Below are 11,376 nucleotides of genomic sequence, written 5' to 3'. Positions count from 1 at the left end.
CCTTGTGTCTTTGGTGTTCTTCATTCTCCTTTGCTCCAGGTGGGCTGGGACCAATTGATGCATCTTAGGTGGCTGCTCACTAGCTTTTAAGACCCCAGACACCACTCAATTAAAGGCCTTTTTAAAAAGTCTTTTTATTATGGAAAATATTAAACATGCACAAAGTAGAGCAAGTAGTTTAATTAACCCCCATGGGCCCTTCATCCAGTTTCAACAGTTATCAACCTCTGGCCAGTCCCGTTTTATCTGTACTCCCACTCACTTTCCCTCATGTGGTATTATTTTGAAACAAATCTCAGGTATCATTTTATCTATAAATATTTTGATAAGTGTCTTTCAACGATAAAGACTCTCATTTAAAATATATATATATATAACTACATACCAATATAACACCTAAAAAAATTTACCATTTCTTAATGTCATCAAATATTTCAGGGTACTTTTTTTTTTAATTGTACTTTAGATGAAGGTTTACAGAACAAACTAGCTTCTCATTAAACAATTAGTACACATACTGTTTTGTGACATTCATTGCTAACCCCATGACATATCAACACTCTCCCCTTCTCGACCTTGGGTTCCCTATTGCTGTCTTTCCTGTCTCCTCCTGCTTTCTCGTCCTTGCCCCTGGACTTGTGTGCCCATTTAGTCTCGTTTTGTTTTATGAGCCTGTCTAATCTTTGGCTGAAGGGTGAACCTTAGGAGTGACTTCAGTACTGAGTTAAAAGGGTGTCCAGGGGCCATACTCTTGGAGTTTCTCCAGTCTCTGTCAGACCAGTTAAGTCTGGTCTTTTTGTGTGTGTGTGTGAGTTAGAATTTTGTTCTACATTTTTCTCTGGCTCTGTCCAGGACCCTCTGTTGTGATCCCTGTCAGAGCAGTCAGTGGTGGTAGCCAGGCACCATCTAGTTGTGCTAAACTCAGTCTGGTGGAGGCTGTAGTACTTGTAGTCCATTAGTCATTTAGACTAATCTTTCCCTTGTGTCTTTGGTTTTCTTCGTACTCCCTTGCTCCAGTCAGGGTGAGACCAGTGAAGTATCGTGGAGTATCTTAGATGGCTGCTCACATATTTGAGGGTATTTTTAAACCCAACTTTCTATATCATTAAATCCCTCCAAAAGTAAGCACAAATATATATACAGTAGTCCCCTCTTATCTGCGGGGGATACGTTCCAAGACCCCCGTGGATGCCTGAAACTTCGGATAGTACCGAACCCTGTATATACTATGTTTTGTCCTATACATACATACCTATGATGAAGTTTAATTTATAAATTAGGTACAGTAAGAGATTAACAATAACTAATAATATAATAGAACAATTATAACAATATATTATAATAAAAGTTATGTAAACGGGGTCCCCGGCCAGGACTGAGCAGGACGGTGCAAGATTTCATCACGCTACTCATTTAACATTTTCAGACCGCAGTTGACTGAAGGTAACTGAAACTGAGGAAAGCAAAACCTCAGATGGTGGAGGGGAGAGCTACTGTGTTTTTATCATAACATCAGATTCTGAACAACAGCCGTCCAGTTCCTTAGAGATACCAAGATGTCTATAAATTAGGACCTGCATCTACTTGGATTTAGTTGTCAATAGGCTGAAATAAAATTGTGTGTGCATCATCAGGTCAACTTCAGAATACTTCAGGAAGAGAATTGATTTTTCCCACCTATCAGCAAGGGATCTAGGTAAATAAGCCTTATGGTTGTAAGTGCTTCTTGTAAATGGCCTGGCTGTGATTGGTTTCTGCTTGTTAGAGCTGGTTTGTAAACTGTACTCCCTTTCCTGTTGGGGAAGATCAGTAACCTGTGATGCTATCAGGCAAGTAATAGGGTGGTTTCTTCTGTCGTATCTTCTGGCTGTCCTTTTGTCTAACGCTGTAGCAAAGACAGCCGCTTTGATCCTGGCTCATTGTCTATATATTGAGCACCTATGCTAGTTAGTTACATTGATTTTATAAGCACCAGGCCTTCACTAGGAAAATTCTGCTGTGTCCTCTGAGTATCATAAGTAGAGGGCTGGGTCAGCACTGAAGACATTCTAGCAGCCAAATCATTCTAGTAATCTGCTCTCACCCTTTTATAGGACATGAAATATGTGAACTAACAGGGTAGTAGGGGAGCATCTGAAGCAACGTCCTCCCAGAGCTAATGTTCTAGTGAGGAATTCAGATAAGAAATGCAAGTAAATACAGAAGACAATTGCAGATTGTAGTAAGAGCTACAGAGGAAAAAAAAAGTGATATGCTGGTATCTTTTTTGATAGAGTAGACAGGTCTCTGAGGAGATGTATTTAAGCTAGATTTGCATAATGAGAGAAGGCAGCCATGGAAAAAAACAGCAGAAGACTCTTCCAGGCATAGAGAAAGCATGTGCAAAGGACCCGAAGCAGGAACCAGTGTGGCATGTTTGAGAAAGCTAAAGGAAGTCAGTATGGCCCGTGGCTATGTGTAGCAACTTGAGAGGAGAATAGTAGAGATGGTGGCAGGGAGCTAGCAGGCAAGTGTTTGGAATTACTTTTAGTTGCATAAGTGTAATACCATAAGAAGAAAATTTAGGGAAGGCCCAGATATTCTCTGTAGAAAGTGCTGGGCAGCCCTGAAATGTTCCTGACACTGGACTAGAAGGATCCCTGGGATATGCCTGGACCTTCTTCACAAGATCTAGGTGGGTGACCTCTGAGCTCAGAGGGAGAGTGAGCTGCTTGCTGATGAAACAGGTAAATATTGAGGTGCATACCTGTGTGGTATAATACCACCCCATTGGCACTTAAAATGCCAGGATGTAGATGACGAGCAATCATCGCTCCCCCCTAGGAAGGATATGAGGCAGCAAAGAAAAATAACTTTTGGCCAGCCAGAAAAGCCAGGCTGCATGATGTGGAATCAGAACCACTCTTGCTTATTGTGGGTCACTTTTTGTCTATTAACTTAAACTCTGTGTTGAGCTATATTGATTCATACCTCATTGGCACAAATGGTTAAGAGCTTTACTACTATTCAAAATTCATCCAGAGGTGCTTCGGAAGACAGGCCTGGCAATCTGCTTCTGAAAGGTCACAACCTTGAAAACTCTGTGGGGCAGTTCTACTCTGCACACGTAGGGTTGCCACAAGTCAGAATCGACTTAATGACAACCACCACCAACAGCAACATGCTGAGCCAGGAATCTGCTATGTCCCAGATGCGGACAGTTCACAAACTCATTCCTTGAAATTCTGAAGTCCTGGATGGATGCCAGGGGAAACTCAGGGTTGCGGGGAGAGGGCAATGGATCCCCTTCCTATCTTGAGGAAGTTCTTGATAAACACCCAAGGCCTTAGCTGACAACCTGCCAGAAGTTCAAAGCTTTTTAATTTGAAAACTGACTTGGACAGAGGTCAGGTCTCTGTAAAAGATCTTATCGGAGAGTGGACACAAGTCCTGAGTTTGAAGTCCAGGCTCTGGAAGACTTAACAAGCACTGCTGGTTTAAGTTTGGTTATGATTCAGTGCTACATTAATCCAAATTCACATTTTTTTTTTTTCTTCCTTAACTTAAAATATTATACTGTTAAAGATGAATACAGGAAGTAACAAATGCATGTCCATCAAAAGTTATGTTGAATGAGGAAGCATGCAGTTGTGTGTCAAAGGATTGTAAAGTGCTATTTTCCCCCAGTCTTATATATTAATATATTTTATATGAGTCTAAATTGACTCATGACAATGGGTCGTTTACTTAACACATTTAAAAATATTTCTTGAGGTGTTCCCAGTTTTGAGAAGCTCTAAGTACCTTATAGTCTTCTTTTTCTTTTAAGTATTCCAAATAAGATTATGAGCTGCCTCAATTCCTTTCTGAACAAGCCACAGTACAAACAAACAAAATTTATGACTCTGTAAAGCTAAGGACAAGCAGTGTATATGAGGACCCGAGTCTCCAGGGATGGGGGTTTTGCCTAAGGTGCCACATCAGAAATACAGTGAGAAAGAAGTAGAGTTTCTGTTCCTAATTCATCGATTACGACGTAAAGGAGCTGTGAACACACCACCCGCTCCACTCGTGCCTTGCGAGCTGGGAGCCATGTGCATCTTGAAGTTGTGGCTTTGGATCTCTGTCTCCGGGGATCTAAGGACTGGTTAGGCCCTCCATTTAACAAGATTACTGATTTTTTAAGGTTTGTTTCAGGTAAATTATTTTAGTCTTACTTTTTCCTTTTCATGGTGAATTCAGGGGTTTAATTTCGATTGACAGAGACTTGCTCAGATGTCAAGACTGAAAACCTTCCATTTCATCATGTTTTATGTTGTCGTGGCAAGTCAATGGGGCCATCCTGGAGAACCCAGACCCTCTTCCCGTGTACACCCTTCTTACATGCTGAGGGAAGTCCTCCAGACAAGTACCTCCTAATCTTGTGAAGTCCTCTCAGTTGCAAGATTGCCATTTCCTCCCAAGACATACTTACTTTATTAATCATTAAAAAGCCACCTTTTTTTTTTAACATTTTTGCAAATCTCTTTTTTTTAATTGTTGTGCTTTACGTGAAAGTTTACAATTCAAGTTAGTCTCTCATACAAAAATTTACACATACATTGTTATGTGACCCTAGTTGCTCTCCCTATACTGTGACAGCATGCTCCTCCTTTCCTTCCTGGATTTCCTGGGTCCGTTCAACCAGCTCCTGACCCTCTCTGCCTTCTCATCTCAGCTCCAGACAGGAGCTGCCCATTTAGTCTCGTGTATCTACTTGAGCTAAGAAGCACACTCTTCAAGAGTACCATTTTATGTCCCATTGTCCAGTCTAATCTTTGTCTGAAGAGTTGGCCTCGGGAAAGGTTTTAGTTTTGGGCAAACAGAGAGTCTGGGGGTCATGTCTTCCGGGGTCCCTCCAGTCTCAGTCAAACCGTTAAGTCTGGTCTTTTTACTAGAATTTGAGTTCTGCATCCCACTTTTCTCCTCCATCAGGGACTCTCTGTTGTGTTCCCTATCAGGGTGGTCATTGTGGTAGCCAGGCACCATCTAGTTCTTCTGGTCTCAGGCTGATGAAGTCTCTGGTTTATGTGTCCCTTTCTGTCTCTTGGGCTAATACTTCCCTTGTGTCTTTGGTGTTCTTCATTCTCCTTTGCTCCAGGTGGGTTGGGACCAATTGATGCATCTTAGATGACCACTGGCTAGCTTTTAAGACCCCAGATGCTACTCACCAAAGTGGACAGCAGAACATTTTCTTAATAAACTTTGTTATGCCGATTGACTAGATGTCCCCTGAAACCATGATCCGTAGACCCCTGCCCCTTAAAAAGCCACGTTTAATATAATTGGATATTAGTTGAATATCCACCCAGCGAGATGCCTCAGACAAAGTCCAGGAAGTCTGCCCTTTGACCTAAAAATTTGCATTATTTAGTTGTTATATCCACATGTGTTGTATCCCGATGAATTATTAATATTTTTCACCTTTTATGGTTTTAAAATATCTTAAAAGATTTGCTCATACATTATCTTCTTTGCATATCGTAACACTGAGACAGACAGCTGATTCATCATGAGCATCATCATCGTTGTAATCATTTACAGTTGAGAAAGTGGGTTCAGGGATGTTGAGGACCTAAGATCACACCCTAGAAGGTGACTGAGCCAGGATGAGAACCCAGAGAAGTACTGTAGTGCCTTCTTCCCCAGACACTGTGCTGTACAGCCTCCCAAGTGTATTGGTACCAGCTGTGGGCATCCTCTGAGCTGTCTTCTTTCATGGAAGGGGTCGGTACCCAGAGTGTGAACCCAGAGCCTTGGACACTTCCCCCACACCCACCCTGGGGAGAATGGAGCCCAGGCTGCCAAGAGCCAGGCAGACCTGGAAGGGAGTGTTGGTCTCCTCATTCAGAGACCATATCTCTTGGCTATGTTGTTGTCTTGTCTGCCCTTGGATGTACGTGTGGTTTTGAAAGGTGGCCTAAACCAGAAGTCAGGGAGCTCTTAAGCCTGCTGCTTGATATCACAGAAGGAGCCTTTGTTCCGCAGCAGAGCAAGGTTTCTCCGAGAAGCTTGCAGACAGGATTTCCTCTTGACATTAACCTTGTTCCGCTGATGCCCCTTTGATTCGTTTGTCTTCAAGGATGGTTTATTTGAATCTGGGAGCTTCCTTGGGCCGAGAGGGAACCAGTTCTTGTTGAGATGTCTGTGGTGCCCGTATAGCTGAGGGATCAGCTCTGGGTCCATGGAGGCACGCATTCCTGGGAGCAGCTGCCGAGCGCTTCATTCCTTCTGCCCCTTGTGCTGTGGCAGCATGTGGCGGACAATGTGGTGTTTTATTCATTTGCGTGAGTGGAGCTGATTGACTAGTCACAAGTGTTTTCACTGATAGTGGCCAAAAAGTCTGTAGAATTATCTCAAGTTAAAATCCTGTACATTTACCCAGGCGGTAACTACCATGTTACAGTGTCAGATCTTCAAAATGGAAGCAAAGCTGTAGGGCACAGGATCTATGCAGACTTAGCTCTAAAACACTGATTTAAGACACTCTGGGCTGTGTCCATGCCCTCATCTGAAATTATTTCAGTTGTTTCTCCTCAGAACTGCCAAGTTCTACAACCACTGCTTTCTTCTTTACAAAGCAAGATGTTCTCCCAGACATGCAAATAAATCAGCCGTTAGCTCAAAGTTAATTGGGAGGATCTAGAATGTGAAGATCCATACACAAACATCTGCAGTTTATTTGGATGTGAGCACGTCTGCTGTCTGCAAGTTGGAACCTTTACATGCACCAAGGGAAAGCTGGATTCAGAATATTTAAAAAAAAAAAAAAACTATTTAATAGAAGGTACATTTATTGGTTTCGCAGAGTGACAATGACTTTTAACAGCCCATGTTTCAAGGATGTCTCTAGAAAGTAATAGCCCATAGGTTGAGTTTTTTATTTTTTCAAGTCTTAAATTGAGTTTTACTAACATTTTTAAATGCCCTTTAGTGTTTCAGTGCAGCTGTTGTGGCTGGGTTAGTGACTTCTGAGGTCTAGTGCATGTCGAGGCCCGGGGACCCCTGGTGCTGCGGCCAGGAGCAGCTGGGTCAGAGGTGAGCTGCCCCAAGTTGAGGAAGCCCGGAGAATGGGAGATGTCTGCAGATCTATCAGCTGCCTGATGGTAGTCCTAAATCCTCTACTGGCAAGGATGATTTCAACCTAAAGGCTGCAATTTCTGCATTCTCAGCTGTTCTTTTGGGGAAAACTAAAGGGATTTTTTTTTTTTTTTTTTTTTTAACTGATTGCAAACCACAACTGAGAAAATGATCAGAGCGTTAATACAAAGCAGTCCTTGTTGAGCGGAGCTGCTCAACATCTTCTCTGGCCCAGCCCCCCAGGACAGACCTGCTTTAAATCATGTTTTTTCAGGCCTCCCGCATGCTGTTTGGGAAAGGTCAGGCTTTTTAGTATTCTGAGAGCCAGCCAGAGACTCTCAGAGACAGAGATATATAACCCTCAGTATATGTAAAAGCATGTTGTAAACAGAAGGTGCTATGCAATTACAAATTATTACTCATGTTCTTATCACATGTGGAAACCCTGGTGGCATAGTTGTTAAGAGCTACGTTGCTAACCAAAAGGTGGGCAGTTCAAATCCACCAGGTGCTCCTTGGAAACCCTATGGGGCAGTTCTGCTCTGTCCTGTAGAGTCACTGTGAGTTGGAATCAACTTGATGGCAACGGGTTTGGTTTGGTTTCCTGGTTATCACATGTGGATTTGGGAGCAAGCCCACCCAGCCTGGCCAGAAGATACAAGCTAGAGAAGTTGTACTTGCTGTCGTTGGTTGGAAGGAGATTGTCTTCAGGAGACTGGGCGCCTGGACAGCAGGGACCTGGAGCCACAGGGACTGATAAGCCCTCAGGCCACAACCACCCTGCTGTTCACAACTTTTTAATGCTGTCACTAAATATGAAGGCTCCACTGAATGTCAGCTCTTGGACATTCACACTTGAGCCTGGTGCACCGTTCTGGGTGTCTGGTTGAGCAGGTCACGTACCTGTTCCCAACTGCTATCTGGTCCAAAAATCTATTGCCATCGAGTGTGGTGACCCGATAGGACAGAGTAGAATGGCCCCATAGGGTTTCCAAGGCTGTAAATCTTTCTGGAAGCAGACTGCCACATCTTTCTCCCACGGAGTGGCTGTTGAGTTCAAACTGCTGACCTTTTGGTTAGCAGCTGAGTACTTAACCACTGCGCCACCAGGGCTCCTTTCCTACCTGGTCACCAGCAGTTTATTTTTCTCCTGCCTCTACTCTGCTGTGACTCCTGAACTTGAAGGCCGCCCGACGCCTTTGCTGGGGCGTTGATGTAGCCATGAATATCAAAGAAAGCCTTGATTCCAGCAACCAGACCTGGGTAGCTTTTGTGACCTTGGGTAAATTAGTTTACCTTTCTGAATCTCCACATCCTCAAAAGTGGCTTTAAAAATGAAACATAATCACACATGAGAGCGCCTATCACAGACCTGGCTTGGACAAGAGGTTCAGATGTTGGTTTCCTTCCTTCCTTTTTCCTTTAAGGCTGGAGCTGGGAGGCTTCTAATCCTCGTGTGTAACCTGAGATCACGTTCAATGCCTGTGGCTAATGTGGGAGAAAGTTTCCCACGTGTTGATGGAGTCTGGCTGGAGTCCCTCTCTCTGGATCTGCTCTAAGCTGCCCTGCAGCAGTGCATCTTGGCCAGCGCTCACAGTTGCAGGTAGAACAGCCACACAGCATGCCGGAATCTCAGCACACCATTGGCCTGAAACACAGCGACTGGCCCTGAGCCCTTGACTGATTGTCTACGTCCTTTTATTAATATCAGTGTCTTCCCAGTTTATTCTTTCGTTCAACCAATATTTATCAAGCCTGTTTTGTGCCAGGCGTTGTGCTGGGTACCAAGTGCCCGGCAAAGAATGAAGTAGATGTGGGTCCTGTTCTTAAGGAGCTCCTAGTTTCAGGCACACAGATAAACCCATGGACAAATACGTAACTACAAGGTGAGGAGGTGTGAGGACGTAACATCAGGGACCCTGAGTTACATAGGTTGGGAAGTTCTCTCTTGGGGAGGGAGTATTTGAGCTGAGACTTGAAGGATGAGGAGCCAGCATGAGAAGTCCATAAAGGCTTAACTGAAGGCAATAAAGGTGTTTTCTAGGCACTGAGAAGAGCCTCTGTGTAGCCTGAGTGGGGTGAGGGGGATAGTGGCTTGGGAAGAGGTTGTTAGAAGTCAGCGGTGGCCGGGTGCATGCAAGGACCTCCAGACCTGGGCTGTCCAATATGGAGGCCACTGGCCATGGGGCTATCGAGCATTTGAAATGTGGCTAGTCCAAATTGAGATGTGCTGAAGTGTAAAATATACATCAGATTTTGAAGGTTTAAAAAGCATGCAAAAAGGTCCCTGAGTGGCACAAACGTTTGCACTCAGCTGGTAACCAAAAGGTTGGTGGTTCGAATCCACCCAGTGGCACCATGGATAAAACAGGCTTGGGATCTGCTTCTGTAAAGATTACAGACAAGAAAACCCTGTGGAGCAGTTCTACTCTGTAACAACACGTGGGGTATCCTAAGTCACAAATCAAAAATAAAATCAACAAGAAACAGCATGTAAAACATCTCATTAATAAGTTTTATGTGGATTATGTGTTGAAATGAAAATATATGTTATTAAAGTTAATTTTACTGTTTCATTCTGCTTTTAAAAAATTTGGCTACTAGAAAATTTTAATGGCATATGTGGCTTACATTATATTTCTCTTGGACAGTGATAGTCTAGACCTTGGTAAGGAGTTTCGATTTTCTCCGAAGGACAGAAGGAAATTCTTAAAGGGTTTTAAGCAAGGGAATTGCATGATCTGATTCGGTTTTTTTAAAGAATGGCTTGGTCTGTCAGTGGAGGACTGGTTGATGGGGAAGAGGGAGGAGAGGGTGGGCAGGCAGGAGGCTGTTGCAGATGTTCAGGGAGCAGGATAGAGGTCCCCATGACATGGTGCCAGAGGAGATATAGTGGGTGGATCCAGGATGTATTTTGCAGATAGAGTCTACCAGACTTACTTAGGGTTGCATGTAGTGGGGAGAGGGAGAGGGACAGTCATGCATGGCTTGTGCCTTGGAGTATATGGGGTTGGGCCCTTTACTGAGATAGGAGGGAAACAGGGCTTTGTTTCTTTTGAGGTGGGGGGTATGGTAGATTGCAAGGAGCCCTGGTGGCACAACGGTTAAGTGCTTGGCTACTAACCGAAAGGTTGGTGGCTCGAACCCACCCGGTAGCTCCATGGGAGAAAGACTTGGAGATCTGCTTCTGTAAAGAGTATAGCCAAGAAAACCCTATGGGACAGTTATACTCTGTCCCATGGGGTCACTATGAGTCGAAATCGACTCAATGGCACCTAACAACAACAACAACATGGTAGACTGCAGAGAATGGAAACTTCTGTTTTGCTGTGCTAAATTGAGATAGTCCCTGAGTGGTGCCAATGGTTAATGTGCTGGGCTGCTACCCAAAAGGTTGGTGGTTCGAGTTCACCCAGAAGCACCTTGAAGGAAAGGCCTGGTGATGTACTTTCAAAAAATCAGCCACTGAAAACCCCATGGAGCACAGTTCTACTCTGATACACATGGGGTCACCACGTTTCAGAGTCAACTCAACCGCAATTTGTTACTGGTTAAGTTTGAGATGCGTTAAGTGTCAAAGTGGCGATGTTAGTCAAGAATTTGTATTATGAGCCTAGAGCTCTGGAGAGTATAGGCTAAAAGTTATAAAGTTAGGAGTCTGCATAGAAAAGGATCTTAAAGTCATGGAAATGGATGTGATCACCATGGACGAAATCCCTGTAAAGAGCAAAGGAAAGGGACCCTGGGATCAGTCATAGTCCATCCGCGAGACTCAAGCAGAGGAGGCTGAGTTTGGTTTGAGGGGAGCAGAGGAATGAGGCAGGAGCTGAATGGGGTTGGTTTTTTTAATAGATGAGAAACAAAATTCAGTAGGAAAAGATCTAATTTTTTAAGCATGCAGTAACACAAAACACATTTTTTCATCACTTATTTCTTTTTCATAAAACACTTGGTTTGATTAAAGCGGACATGTCCCCAGGGCCACCTTTCCTGTGGGCCTGTGTCAGCAACACCGAACCTGTAGTGATTATGCTTCTGTGGTTCTTTCCGTAATGTGACCCAGAAGTCCACCAACGACTCTGTAGACATAGGAGGTACACAGACGGCTGCAGTTGGCAATCGGGTTTTTGCTTGGTAGGTGATGGCTGCTTTTCAAGTGGGTGGCCACCTTGAGGATGGTTGCCTGGCCTGGAAGGCAGGTCAAGGGTGTGTTTTCTATATCTGGTGTTACATAGGGTTTACAATGGCTTATTTTTTTGGAAGTAGATCACCAGGCCT

General features: G+C 43.9%; 1 protein-coding gene across 2 annotated transcripts in view; it reads left to right on the top strand.

Annotated features, from left to right (window-relative positions):
- The window catches only part of LOC111820998 (breast cancer anti-estrogen resistance protein 3-like), a 43,999-nt gene that overhangs the window by 10,263 nt on the left and 22,360 nt on the right, over window positions 1-11,376 (top strand). The gene's annotated exons all lie outside the window — the stretch shown is intronic.

The sequence above is a fragment of the Trichechus manatus genome, unplaced genomic scaffold (assembly GCF_000243295.1).
Source record: "Trichechus manatus latirostris isolate Lorelei unplaced genomic scaffold, TriManLat1.0 scaffold00058, whole genome shotgun sequence".
NCBI classification, from domain to species: Eukaryota; Metazoa; Chordata; class Mammalia; order Sirenia; family Trichechidae; genus Trichechus; species Trichechus manatus.
This window is presented reverse-complemented; position numbering and strand designations above follow the sequence as displayed.